The following is an 11,980-nucleotide window of genomic DNA, read 5'->3' as shown; positions in this document are numbered from 1 at the left end:
ACTAAGAGGCCTGGTCATCTCTGCACCTTCCCTCTCTTCCATCGGCATCACTAAGAGGCCTGGTCATCTCTGCACCTTCCCTCTCCTCCATCGGCATCACTAAGAGGCCCCTTCCCTCTCCTCCATCGGCATCACTAAGAGACCCCTTCCCTCTCCTCCATCGGCATCACTAAGAGGCCCCTTCCCTCTCCTCCATCGGCATCACTAAGAGGCCTGGTCATCTCTGCACCTTCCCTCTCTTCCATCGGCATCACTAAGAGGCCTGGTCATCTCTGCACCTTCCCTCTCCTCCATCGGCATCACTAAGAGGCCCCTTCCCTCTCCTCCATCACTAAGAGACCCCTTCCCTCTCCTCCATCGGCATCACTAAGAGACCCCTTCCCTCTCCTCCATCGGCATCACTAAGAGGCCCCTTCTCTCTCCTCCATCGGCATCACTAAGAGGCCCCTTCCCTCTCCTCCATCGGCATCACTAAGAGGCCCCTTCCCTCTCCTCCATCGGCATCACTAAGAGGCCTGGTCATCTCTGCACCTTCCCTCTCTTCCATCGGCATCACTAAGAGGCCTGGTCATCTCTGCACCTTCCCTCTCTTCCATCGGCATCACTAAGAGGCCTGGTCATCTCTGCACCTTCCCTCTCCTCCATCGGCATCACTAAGAGGCCTGGTCATCTCTGCACCTTCCCTCTCCTCCATCGGCATCACTAAGAGGCCTGGTCATCTCTGCACCTTCCCTCTCCTCCATCAGCATCACTAAGAGACCCCTTCCCTCTCCTCCATCAGCATCACTAAGAGACCCCTTCCCTCTCCTCCATCAGCATCACTAAGAGACCCCTTCCCTCTCCTCCATCGGCATCACTAAGAGACCCCTTCCCTCTCCTCCATCGGCATCACTAAGAGACCCCTTCCCTCTCCTCCATCAGCATCACTAAGAGACACCTTCCCTCTCCTCCATCAGCATCACTAAGAGACCCCTTCCCTCTCCTCCATCGGCATCACTAAGAGGCCTGGTCATCTCTGCATCTTCCCTCTCCTCCATCAGCATCACTAAGAGGCCCCTTCCCTCTCCTCCATCAGCATCACTAAGAGACCCCTTCCCTCTCCTCCATCGGCATCACTAAGAGACCCCTTCCCTCTCCTCCATCGGCATCACTAAGAGACCCCTTCCCTCTCCTCCATCGGCATCACTAAGAGACACCTTCCCTCTCCTCCATCACTAAGAGACCCCTTCCCTCTCCTCCATCGGCATCACTAAGAGGCCCCTTCTCTCTCCTCCATCAGCATCACTAAGAGACCTGGTCATCTCTGCACCTTCCCTCTCCTCCATCAGCATCACTAAGAGGCCCCTTCCCTCTCCTCCATCAGCATCACTAAGAGGCACCTTCCCTCTCCTCCATCGGCATCACTAAGAGGCACCTTCCCTCTCCTCCATCGGCATCACTAACAGACCCCTTCCCTCTCCTCCATCAGCATCACTAAGAGGCCCCTTCCCTCTCCTCCATCGGCATCACTAAGAGGCCCCTTCTCTCTCCTCCATCAGCATCACTAAGAGACCTGGTCATCTCTGCACCTTCCCTCTCCTCCATCAGCATCACTAAGAGGCCCCTTCCCTCTCCTCCATCAGCATCACTAAGAGGCACCTTCCCTCTCCTCCATCGGCATCACTAAGAGGCCCCTTCCCTCTCCTCCATCAGCATCACTAAGAGACCCCTTCCCTCTCCTCCATCGGCATCACTAAGAGGCCCCTTCCCTCTCTTCCATCAGCATCACTAAGAGGCCCCTTCCCTCTCCTCCATCGGCATCACTAAGAGACCCCTTCCCTCTCCTCCATCGGCATCACTAAGAGACCTGGTCATCTCTGCACCTTCCCTCTCCTCCATCGGCATCACTAAGAGACCCCTTCCCTCTCCTCCATCGGCATCACTAAGAGACCCCTTCCCTCTCCTCCATCGGCATCACTAAGAGGCCTGGTCATCTCTGCACCTTCCCTCTCTTCCATCGGCATCACTAAGAGGCCTGGTCATCTCTGCACCTTCCCTCTCCTCCATCGGCATCACTAAGAGACACCTTCCCTCTCCTCCATCGGCATCACTAAGAGACCCCTTCCCTCTCCTCCATCGGCATCACTAAGAGACACCTTCCCTCTCCTCCATCGGCATCACTAAGAGACCCCTTCCCTCTCCTCCATCGGCATCACTAAGAGGCCTGGTCATCTCTGCACCTTCCCTCTCTTCCATCGGCATCACTAAGAGGCCTGGTCATCTCTGCACCTTCCCTCTCCTCCATCGGCATCACTAAGAGACACCTTCCCTCTCCTCCATCAGCATCACTAAGAGACACCTTCCCTCTTCTCCATCAGCATCACTAAGAGGCTTGGTCATCTCTGCACCTTCCCTCTCCTCCATCGGCATCACTAAGAGACCCCTTCCCTCTCTTCCATCAGCATCACTAAGAGGCCCCTTCCCTCTCCTCCATCAGCATCACTAAGAGACCCCTTCCCTCTCCTCCATCAGCATCACTAAGAGACCCCTTCCCTCTCCTCCATCGGCATCACTAAGAGGCCTGGTCATCTCTGCACCTTCCCTCTCTTCCATCGGCATCACTAAGAGGCCTGGTCATCTCTGCACCTTCCCTCTCCTCCATCGGCATCACTAAGAGGCCCCTTCCCTCTCCTCCATCGGCATCACTAAGAGACCCCTTCCCTCTCCTCCATCGGCATCACTAAGAGGCCCCTTCCCTCTCCTCCATCGGCATCACTAAGAGGCCTGGTCATCTCTGCACCTTCCCTCTCTTCCATCGGCATCACTAAGAGGCCTGGTCATCTCTGCACCTTCCCTCTCCTCCATCGGCATCACTAAGAGGCCCCTTCTCTCTCCTCCATCGGCATCACTAAGAGGCCCCTTCCCTCTCCTCCATCGGCATCACTAAGAGACCCCTTCCCTCTCCTCCATCGGCATCACTAAGAGGCCTGGTCATCTCTGCACCTTCCCTCTCTTCCATCGGCATCACTAAGAGGCCTGGTCATCTCTGCACCTTCCCTCTCTTCCATCGGCATCACTAAGAGGCCTGGTCATCTCTGCACCTTCCCTCTCTTCCATCGGCATCACTAAGAGGCCCCTTCCCTCTCCTCCATCAGCATCACTAAGAGGCCCCTTCCCTCTCCTCCATCAGCATCACTAAGAGACCCCTTCCCTCTCCTCCATCAGCATCACTAAGAGACCCCTTCCCTCTCCTCCATCAGCATCACTAAGAGGCCCCTTCCCTCTCTTCCATCGGCATCACTAAGAGACACCTTCCCTCTCCTCCATCAGCATCACTAAGAGACCTGGTCATCTCTGCACCTTCCCTCTCCTCCATCGGCATCACTAAGAGACCCCTTCCCTCTCCTCCATCGGCATCACTAAGAGACCCCTTCTCTCTCCTCCATCAGCATCACTAAGAGGCCCCTTCTCTCTCCTCCATCAGCATCACTAAGAGACCTGGTCATCTCTGCACCTTCCCTCTCCTCCATCAGCATCACTAAGAGGCCCCTTCTCTCTCCTCCATCAGCATCACTAAGAGACCTGGTCATCTCTGCACCTTCCCTCTCCTCCATCGGCATCACTAAGAGGCCCCTTCCCTCTCCTCCATCGGCATCACTAAGAGGCCCCTTCTCTCTCCTCCATCAGCATCACTAAGAGACCTGGTCATCTCTGCACCTTCCCTCTCCTCCATCAGCATCACTAAGAGGCCCCTTCCCTCTCCTCCATCAGCATCACTAAGAGGCACCTTCCCTCTCCTCCATCGGCATCACTAAGAGGCCCCTTCCCTCTCCTCCATCGGCATCACTAAGAGGCCCCTTCCCTCTCCTCCATCAGCATCACTAAGAGACCCCTTCCCTCTCCTCCATCGGCATCACTAAGAGACCCCTTCCCTCTCCTCCATCAGCATCACTAAGAGACCCCTTCCCTCTCCTCCATCGGCATCACTAAGAGACCCCTTCCCTCTCCTCCATCAGCATCACTAAGAGGCCCCTTCCCTCTCCTCCATCGGCATCACTAAGAGGCCCCTTCCCTCTCCTCCATCGGCATCACTAAGAGACACCTTCTCTCTCCTCCATCAGCATCACTAAGAGGCCTGGTCATCTCGTCCTCGACACAATGAACAGTGACAGACTGGGGAAAGTGGACCATGTAGAAATCATTTCCTGGTTGCTAAAATTCTACAGTCTAATCTCAATTAAAGTGTATGTGACAAAACAATCAATGAATAGTGTCGGGCAGGGAAATTCAACCGGCGGCCCGCGGGCCGGATCCGGACAGTTTATTAGAAGATTACAGTCTATTTCCCTCTCTGACGCTCACAAGGACTCGTTAGAAGATTACAAATTTGGTTGCGCCTCAACTTATTTCCTAATTACGTTCAGCAACATTTCATTTTAAGTGCTTTATTGGTATGTGTGCGTTTGTTTTTTTAAACAGTTCTTCCGAAGAATAATCGCATGTGGAAAATGTCAGACCCCCTGCAATGAACCTTTTGATGACATCAGGCCCTGTAAGAATATAGCTGAACAGCCCTGCTGTAGGGAATCATTGAACCATCTGAATTGCTGTGAAATATTTTTTCTAAAACAAAAACTCTATTTTTTAAGGCTTTTTGAAAGTAGGTGAATGAAACTGAAAGTAAAATAGTCTGATGTGACAATGTTAAATCCACTTCAATCCTTGTAGATTAAGGGGAGGAACCAGGTTAATACAGAAGGATTTTTAAGCCTTGAGACAATTGAGACATGGATTGTGTGTGTGTGTGTGTGTGTGTGTGTGTGTGTGTGTGTGTGTGTGTGTGTGTGTGTGTGTGTGTGTGTGTGTGTGTGTGTGTGTGTGTGTGTGTGTGTGTGTGTGTGTGTGTGTGTGTGTGTGTGTGTGTGTGTGTGTGTGTGTGTGCCGTTCAGAGGGTGAACTGGCAACACAACAGATTTAAGTCCCTTTGAACGGGGTATGGTAGTAGGTGCCAGGCACACTAGTTTGTGTCAAGAACTGCAACTCTGGGTTTTTCACACTCTACAATTTATAAATGTACGTTTAGTGTTCGTTTCCTTACATTTTGCATCATTCTATTGCATTGTTAGTTGACCTTTCTTTCCTCTGTCACGTTCGTATGGTTGTTCATGAGGATCACTAGCAGTAGTGGTTCATATTAGGCTAACCTATTACAAGTTGGGCAATAATTTGGGACAGGTAGCCTATTTGAATCACTATGGAACTCAGACCATATGTAGCAGTTTAAACCCGGAGCCCGGAGCCTGGAGCCTGGAGCCTGGTGCCTGGAGCCTGGTGCCTGGTGCCTGGTGCCTGGAGCCTGGAGCCTGGTGCCTGGAGCCTGGTGCCTGGTGCCTGGAGCCTGGAGCCTGGTGCCTGGTGCCTGGTGCCTGGAGCCTGGTGCCTGGTGCCTGGAGCCTGGTGCCTGGAGCCTGGAGCCTGGTGCCTGGTGCCTGGAGCCTGGTGCCTGGAGCCTGGATTGTTGTCATCACAGCTCCATGATTAGGGAGGATTATCAGGGTAGATTCATAGGACTACTGGTCAACCACTATTGAACACTATTCTCACCTTACAATACTTCATGGATTGAACAATTTAATATTTTTTATTTTTTATTTAACCTTTATTTAACTAGGCAAGTCAGTTAAGAACACATTCTTATTTTCAATGACGGCCTGGTAACAGTTGGTTAACTGTCTGGTTCAGGGGCAGAACTAAAGATGTTTACCTTGTCAGCTCTGGGATTTGATCTTGCAACTTCCAGTTACTAGTCCAACTCTAACCACTAGGCTACCTGCTCTAACCACTAGGCTACCTGTCTCTAACCACTAGGCTACCTGTCTCTAACCACTAGGCTACGCTTCTCTAACCACTAGGCTACCTGCTCTAACCACTAGGCTACCTGTCTCTAACCACTAGGCTACCTGCTCTAACCACTAGGCTACCTGTCTCTAACCACTAGGCTACCTGCTCTAACCACTAGGCTACCAGCTCTAACCACTAGGCTACCTGCTCTAACCACTAGGCTACCTGCTCTAACCACTAGGCTACCTGCTCTAACCACTAGGCTACCTGTCTCTAACCACTAGGCTACCTGCTCTAACCACTAGGCTACCTGCTCTAACCACTAGGCTACCTGCTCTAACCACTAGGCTACCTGCTCTAACCACTAGGCTACCTGCTCTAACCACTAGGCTACCTGCTCTAACCACTAGGCTACCTGCTCTAACCACTAGGCTACCTGTCTCTAACCACTAGGCTACCTGCTCTAACCACTAGGCTACCTGCTCTAACCACTAGGCTACCTGCTCTAACCACTAGGCTACCTGCTCTAACCACTAGGCTACCTGCTCTAACCACTAGGCTACCTGCTCTAACCACTAGGCTACCTGTCTCTAACCACTAGGCTACCTGCTCTAACCACTAGGCTACCTGTTCTAACCACTAGGCTACCTGTTCTAACCACTAGGCTACCTGCTCTAACCACTAGGCTACCTGTCTCTAACCACTAGGCTACCTGTCTCTAACCACTAGGCTACGCTGCTCTAACCACTAGGCTACGTGCTCTAACCACTAGGCTACCTGCTCTAACCACTAGGCTACGCTTCTCTAACCACTAGGCTACCTGCTCTAACTACTAGGCTACCTGTCTCTAACCACTAGGCTACCTGCTCTAACCACTAGGCTACCTGTCTCTAACCACTAGGCTACCTGCTCTAACCACTAGGCTACCTGTCTCTAACCACTAGGCTACCTGTCTCTAACCACTAGGCTACCTGTCTCTAACCACTAGGCTACCTGCTCTAACCACTAGGCTACCTGTCTCTAACCACTAGGCTACCTGCTCTAACCACTAGGCTACCTGTCTCTAACCACTAGGCTACCTGCCACCACTAGGCTACCTGCTCTAACCACTAGGCTACCTGTTCTAACCACTAGGCTACCTGCTCTAACCACTAGGCTACCTGTCTCTAACCACTAGGCTACGCTGCTCTAACCACTAGGCTACCTGCTCTAACCACTAGGCTACCTGCTCTAACCACTAGGCTACCTGTCTCTAACCACTAGGCTACGCTGCTCTAACCACTAGGCTACGCTTCTCTAACCACTAGGCTACCTGCTCTAACCACTAGGCTACCTGTCTCTAACCACTAGGCTACCTGCTCTAACCACTAGGCTACCTGCTCTAACCACTAGGCTACCTGTCTCTAACCACTAGGCTACCTGCTCTAACCACTAGGCTACCTGTCTCTAACCACTAGGCTACCTGCTCTAACCACTAGGCTACCTGCTCTAACCACTAGGCTACGCTTCTCTAACCACTAGGCTACCTGTCTCTAACCACTAGGCTACCTGTCTCTAACCACTAGGCTACCTGTCTCTAACCACTAGGCTACCTGTCTCTAACCACTAGGCTACCTGTCTCTAACCACTAGGCTACCTGTCTCTAACCACTAGGCTACCTGCCACCACTAGGCTACCTGTCTCTAACCACTAGGCTACCTGTCTCTAACCACTAGGCTACCTGTCTCTAACCACTAGGCTACCTGTCTCTAACCACTAGGCTACCTGTCTCTAACCACTAGGCTACCTGCCACCACTAGGCTACCTGTCTCTAACCACTAGGCTACCTGTCTCTAACCACTAGGCTACCTGTCTCTAACCACTAGGCTACCTGTCTCTAACCACTAGGCTACCTGCTCTAACCACTAGGCTACCTGTCTCTAACCACTAGGCAACCTGCTCTAACCACTAGGCTACCTGCTCTAACCACTAGGCTACCTGTCTCTAACCACTAGGCTACCTGCTCTAACCACTAGGCTACCTGCTCTAACCACTAGGCTACCTGCTCTAACCACTAGGCTACCTGCTCTAACCACTAGGCTACCTGTCTCTAACCACTAGACTACCTGTCTCTAACCACTAGGCTACCTGCCACCACTAGGCTACCTGCTCTAACCACTTGGCTACCTGCTTTAACCACTAGGCTACCTGCTTTAACCACTAGGCTACCTGTCTCTAACCACTAGGCTACCTGTCTCTAACCACTAGGCTACCTGTCTCTAACCACTAGGCTACCTGCTCTAACCACTAGGCTACCTGTCTCTAACCACTAGGCTACCTGCCACCACTAGGCTACCTGCTCTAACCACTAGGCTACCTGTCTCTAACCACTAGGCTACCTGTCTCTAACCACTAGGCTACCTGTCTCTAACCACTAAGCTACCTGCCTCTAACCACTAGGCTACCTGCTCTAACCACTAGGCTACCTGCTCTAACCACTAGGCTACCTGCTCTAACCACTAGGCTACCTGTCTCTAACCACTAGGCTACCTGTCTCTAACCACTAGGCTACCTGTCTCTAACCACTAGGCTACCTGCTCAAAACCACTAGGCTACCTGCTCTAACCACTAGGCTACCTGCTCTAACCACTAGGCTACCTGCTCTAACCACTAGGCTACCTGTCTCTAACCACTAGGCTACCTGCTCTAACCACTAGGCTACCTGCTCTAACCACTAGGCTACCTGTCTCTAACCACTAGGCTACCTGTCTCTAAACACTAGGCTACCTGCTCTAACCACTAGGCTACCTGTCTCTAACCACTAGGCTACCTGTCTCTAACCACTAGGCTACCTGTCTCTAACCACTAGGCTACCTGTCTCTAACCACTAGGCTACCTGTCTCTAACCACTAGGCTACCTGTCTCTAACCACTAGGCTACCTGCTCTAACCACTAGGCTACCTGCTCTAACCACTAGGCTACCTGTCTCTAACCACTAGGCTACCTGTCTCTAACCACTAGGCTACCTGCCACCACTATGGCAACTTTCACAATAAAATCAAACCATTGCATTTTTTATTCACATATATTTCGTGCATAAAGGCTCTCCAACGCTGTTAATATATTTATTATTTGTAAAAACATTCCTATCCCTAAATAATAAACAAGATCAGAGTATATTTTGCATGTATTTCAGTGATCCCTAATATTCTGAACCGTTCTCTCCATGTATTAGAGTCTGTAGAGAATTAAAGGTACACCAAATTTAAAGGGACAGCTTTAGATAAAAGCACTGAAAACCCCTATTCAATGAAAACTCCACGAGTAAATCTGTTGGCCAGCAAGTGGTAGGGATTTCAAGGGAACCATGCGCACAAAGCTCGTTACGCAACTGCAACAAGGTTAGTCTGAATACCAACTACTGAGAAGTGCGAATTGAAGGGGTGTGTTCTGAATCGAGCCTATCATGCCTAGATTGTTGTTGTCATGTTGTGGTCAGGCAGCAAGGGAAGAACGGGACAAGATCTGAACAGGAGGAGGATGAGACAGGACCAGGCTTTGGTGTCTCAGGCACAGCTGGGGTCAAGGTTCATGACCTGACAGTGACCCCTCAGGGGAGGGCAGCATAACAGGGCCATGCACACACACAGTCAGTAGCTGTTTCAGTCAGTAGGTGTTACAGTCAGTAGCTGTTTCAGTCAGTAGGTGTTACAGTCAGTGGCTGTTACAGTCAGTAGGTGTTACAGTCAGTAGGTGTTTCAGTCAGTAGCTGTTACAGTCAGTGGCTGTTACAGTCAGTAGGTGTTACAGTCAGTAGCTGTTTCAGTCAGTAGGTGTTACAGTCAGTGGCTGTTACAGTCAGTAGGTGTTACAGTCAGTAGCTGTCAATAGATGTCACTGTCCGTAGCTGTTACAGTCCGTAGGAGTTACAGTCAGTGGCTGTTACAGTCAGTAGGAGTTACAGTCAGTGGCTGTTACAGTCAGTAGGTGTTACAGTCAGTGGCTGTTACAGTCAGTAGGTGTTACAGTCAGTGGCTGTTACAGTCAGTAGGTGTTACAGTCAGTAGCTGTCAATAGATGTCACTGTCCGTAGCTGTTACAGTCCGTAGCTGTCAATAGATGTCACTGTCCGTAGCTGTTACAGTCAGTAGCTGTTACAGTCAGTAGGTGTTACAGTCAGTAGCTGTTACAGTCAGTAGGTGTTACAGTCAGTAGCTGTTACAGTCAGTAGCTGTTACAGTCAGTAGGTGTTACAGTCAGTAGGTGTTACAGTCAGTAGCTGTTACAGTCAGTAGCTGTTTCAGTCAGTAGGTGTTACAGTCAGTAGCTGTTACAGTCAGTAGCTGTTACAGTCAGTAGCTGTTACAGTCAGTAGCTGTTACAGTCAGTAGGTGTTACAGTCAGTAGCTGTTTCAGTCAGTAGCTGTTACAGTCAGTAGCTGTTACAGTCAGTAGCTGTTACAGTCAGTAGGTGTTACAGTCAGTAGCTGTTACAGTCAGTAGCTGTTTCAGTCAGTAGGTGTTACAGTCAGTAGCTGTTTCAGTCAGTAGCTGTTACAGTCAGTAGCTGTTACAGTCAGTAGGTGTTACAGTCAGTAGGTGTTACAGTCAGTAGCTGTTACAGTCAGTAGGTGTTACAGTCAGTAGGTGTTACAGTCAGTAGCTGTTACAGTCAGTAGGTGTTACAGCCAGTAGGTGTTACAGTCAGTAGGTGTTACAGTCAGTAGGTGTTACAGTCAGTAGCTGTTACAGTCAGTAGGTGTTACAGTCAGTAGGTGTTACAGTCAGTAGGTGTTACAGTCAGTAGGTGTTACAGTCAGTAGCTGTTACAGTCAGTAGGTGTTACAGTCAGTAGGTGTTACAGTCAGTAGGTGTTACAGTCAGTAGCTGTTACAGTCAGTAGCTGTTACAGTCAGTAGGTGTTACAGTCAGTAGGTGTTACAGTCAGTAGCTGTTTCAGTCAGTAGCTGTTTCAGTCAGTAGGTGTTACAGTCAGTGGCTGTTACAGTCAGTAGGTGTTACAGTCAGTAGCTGTTACAGTCAGTGGCTGTTTCAGTCAGTAGCTGTTACAGTCAGTAGGTGTTACAGTCAGTGGCTGTTACAGTCAGTGGCTGTTACAGTCAGTAGGTGTTACAGTCAGTGGCTGTTACAGTCAGTAGGTGTTACAGTCAGTAGCTGTCAATAGATGTCACTGTCCGTAGCTGTTACAGTCCGTAGGAGTTACAGTCAGTGGCTGTTACAGTCAGTAGGAGTTACAGTCAGTAGCTGTTTCAGTCAGTAGCTGTTTCAGTCAGTAGGTGTTTCAGTCAGTAGGTGTTACAGTCAGTAGGTGTTTCAGTCAGTAGGTGTTACAGTCAGTAGCTGTTACAGTCAGTAGCTGTTTCAGTCAGTAGCTGTTTCAGTCAGTAGGTGTTTCAGTCAGTAGGTGTTACAGTCAGTAGCTGTTTCAGTCAGTAGGTGTTACAGTCAGTAGCTGTTACAGTCAGTAGGTGTTACAGTCAGTAGCTGTTACAGTCAGTAGGTGTTACAGTCAGTAGGTGTTACAGTCAGTAGCTGTTACAGTCAGTAGGTGTTACAGTCAGTAGGTGTTACAGTCAGTAGGTGTTACAGTCAGTAGCTGTTACAGTCAGTAGGTGTTTCAGTCAGTAGGTGTTACAGTCAGTAGGTGTTACAGTCAGTAGCTGTTACAGTCAGTAGCTGTTACAGTCAGTAGCTGTTTCAGTCAGTAGGTGTTACAGTCAGTAGCTGTTTCAGTCAGTAGGTGTTACAGTCAGTAGCTGTTACAGTCAGTAGCTGTTTCAGTCAGTAGGTGTTACAGTCAGTAGGTGTTACAGTCAGTAGCTGTTACAGTCAGTAGGTGTTACAGTCAGTAGGTGTTACAGTCAGTAGGTGTTACAGTCAGTAGGTGTTACAGTCAGTAGGTGTTACAGTCAGTAGGTGTTACAGTCAGTAGGTGTTACAGTCAGTAGGTGTTACAGTCAGTAGGTGTTACAGTCAGTAGGTGTTACAGTCCGTAGGTGTTACAGTCAGTAGGTGTTACAGTCAGTAGCTATTACAGTCAGTAGGTGTTACAGTCAGTAGGTGTTACAGTCAGTAGGTGTTACAGTCAGTAGCTGTTACAGTCAGTAGGTGTTACAGTCAGTAGGTGTTACAGTCAGTAGGTGTTACAGTCAGTAGGTGT

The 11,980-nt window shown here is 50.1% G+C and overlaps 1 long non-coding RNA gene across 2 annotated transcripts; it reads right to left on the bottom strand.

The window, feature by feature from the left end:
• Positions 1 to 5,693: 5,693 nt before the first annotated feature.
• Positions 5,694 to 9,571, bottom strand: LOC129864240 (uncharacterized). 2 transcript variants are annotated; one of them, XR_008761208.1, is made up of 3 exons: positions 6,981 to 9,571; positions 6,727 to 6,899; positions 5,694 to 6,555 (listed from the first exon to the last, which is right to left on the bottom strand). It is a non-coding gene; the product is annotated as an uncharacterized LOC129864240 (long non-coding RNA). The 2 variants fall into 2 exon arrangements; XR_008761209.1 differs by having other exon boundaries at positions 6,727 to 6,813; positions 6,981 to 9,565.
• Positions 9,572 to 11,980: the final 2,409 nt, after the last annotated feature.

Source organism: Salvelinus fontinalis, chromosome 10, assembly GCF_029448725.1.
Source record: "Salvelinus fontinalis isolate EN_2023a chromosome 10, ASM2944872v1, whole genome shotgun sequence".
In the NCBI taxonomy this organism is placed as follows: domain Eukaryota; kingdom Metazoa; phylum Chordata; class Actinopteri; order Salmoniformes; family Salmonidae; genus Salvelinus; species Salvelinus fontinalis.
Note: the sequence above shows the minus strand (reverse complement) of the source record. Positions and strands in the feature narration are given on the sequence as shown.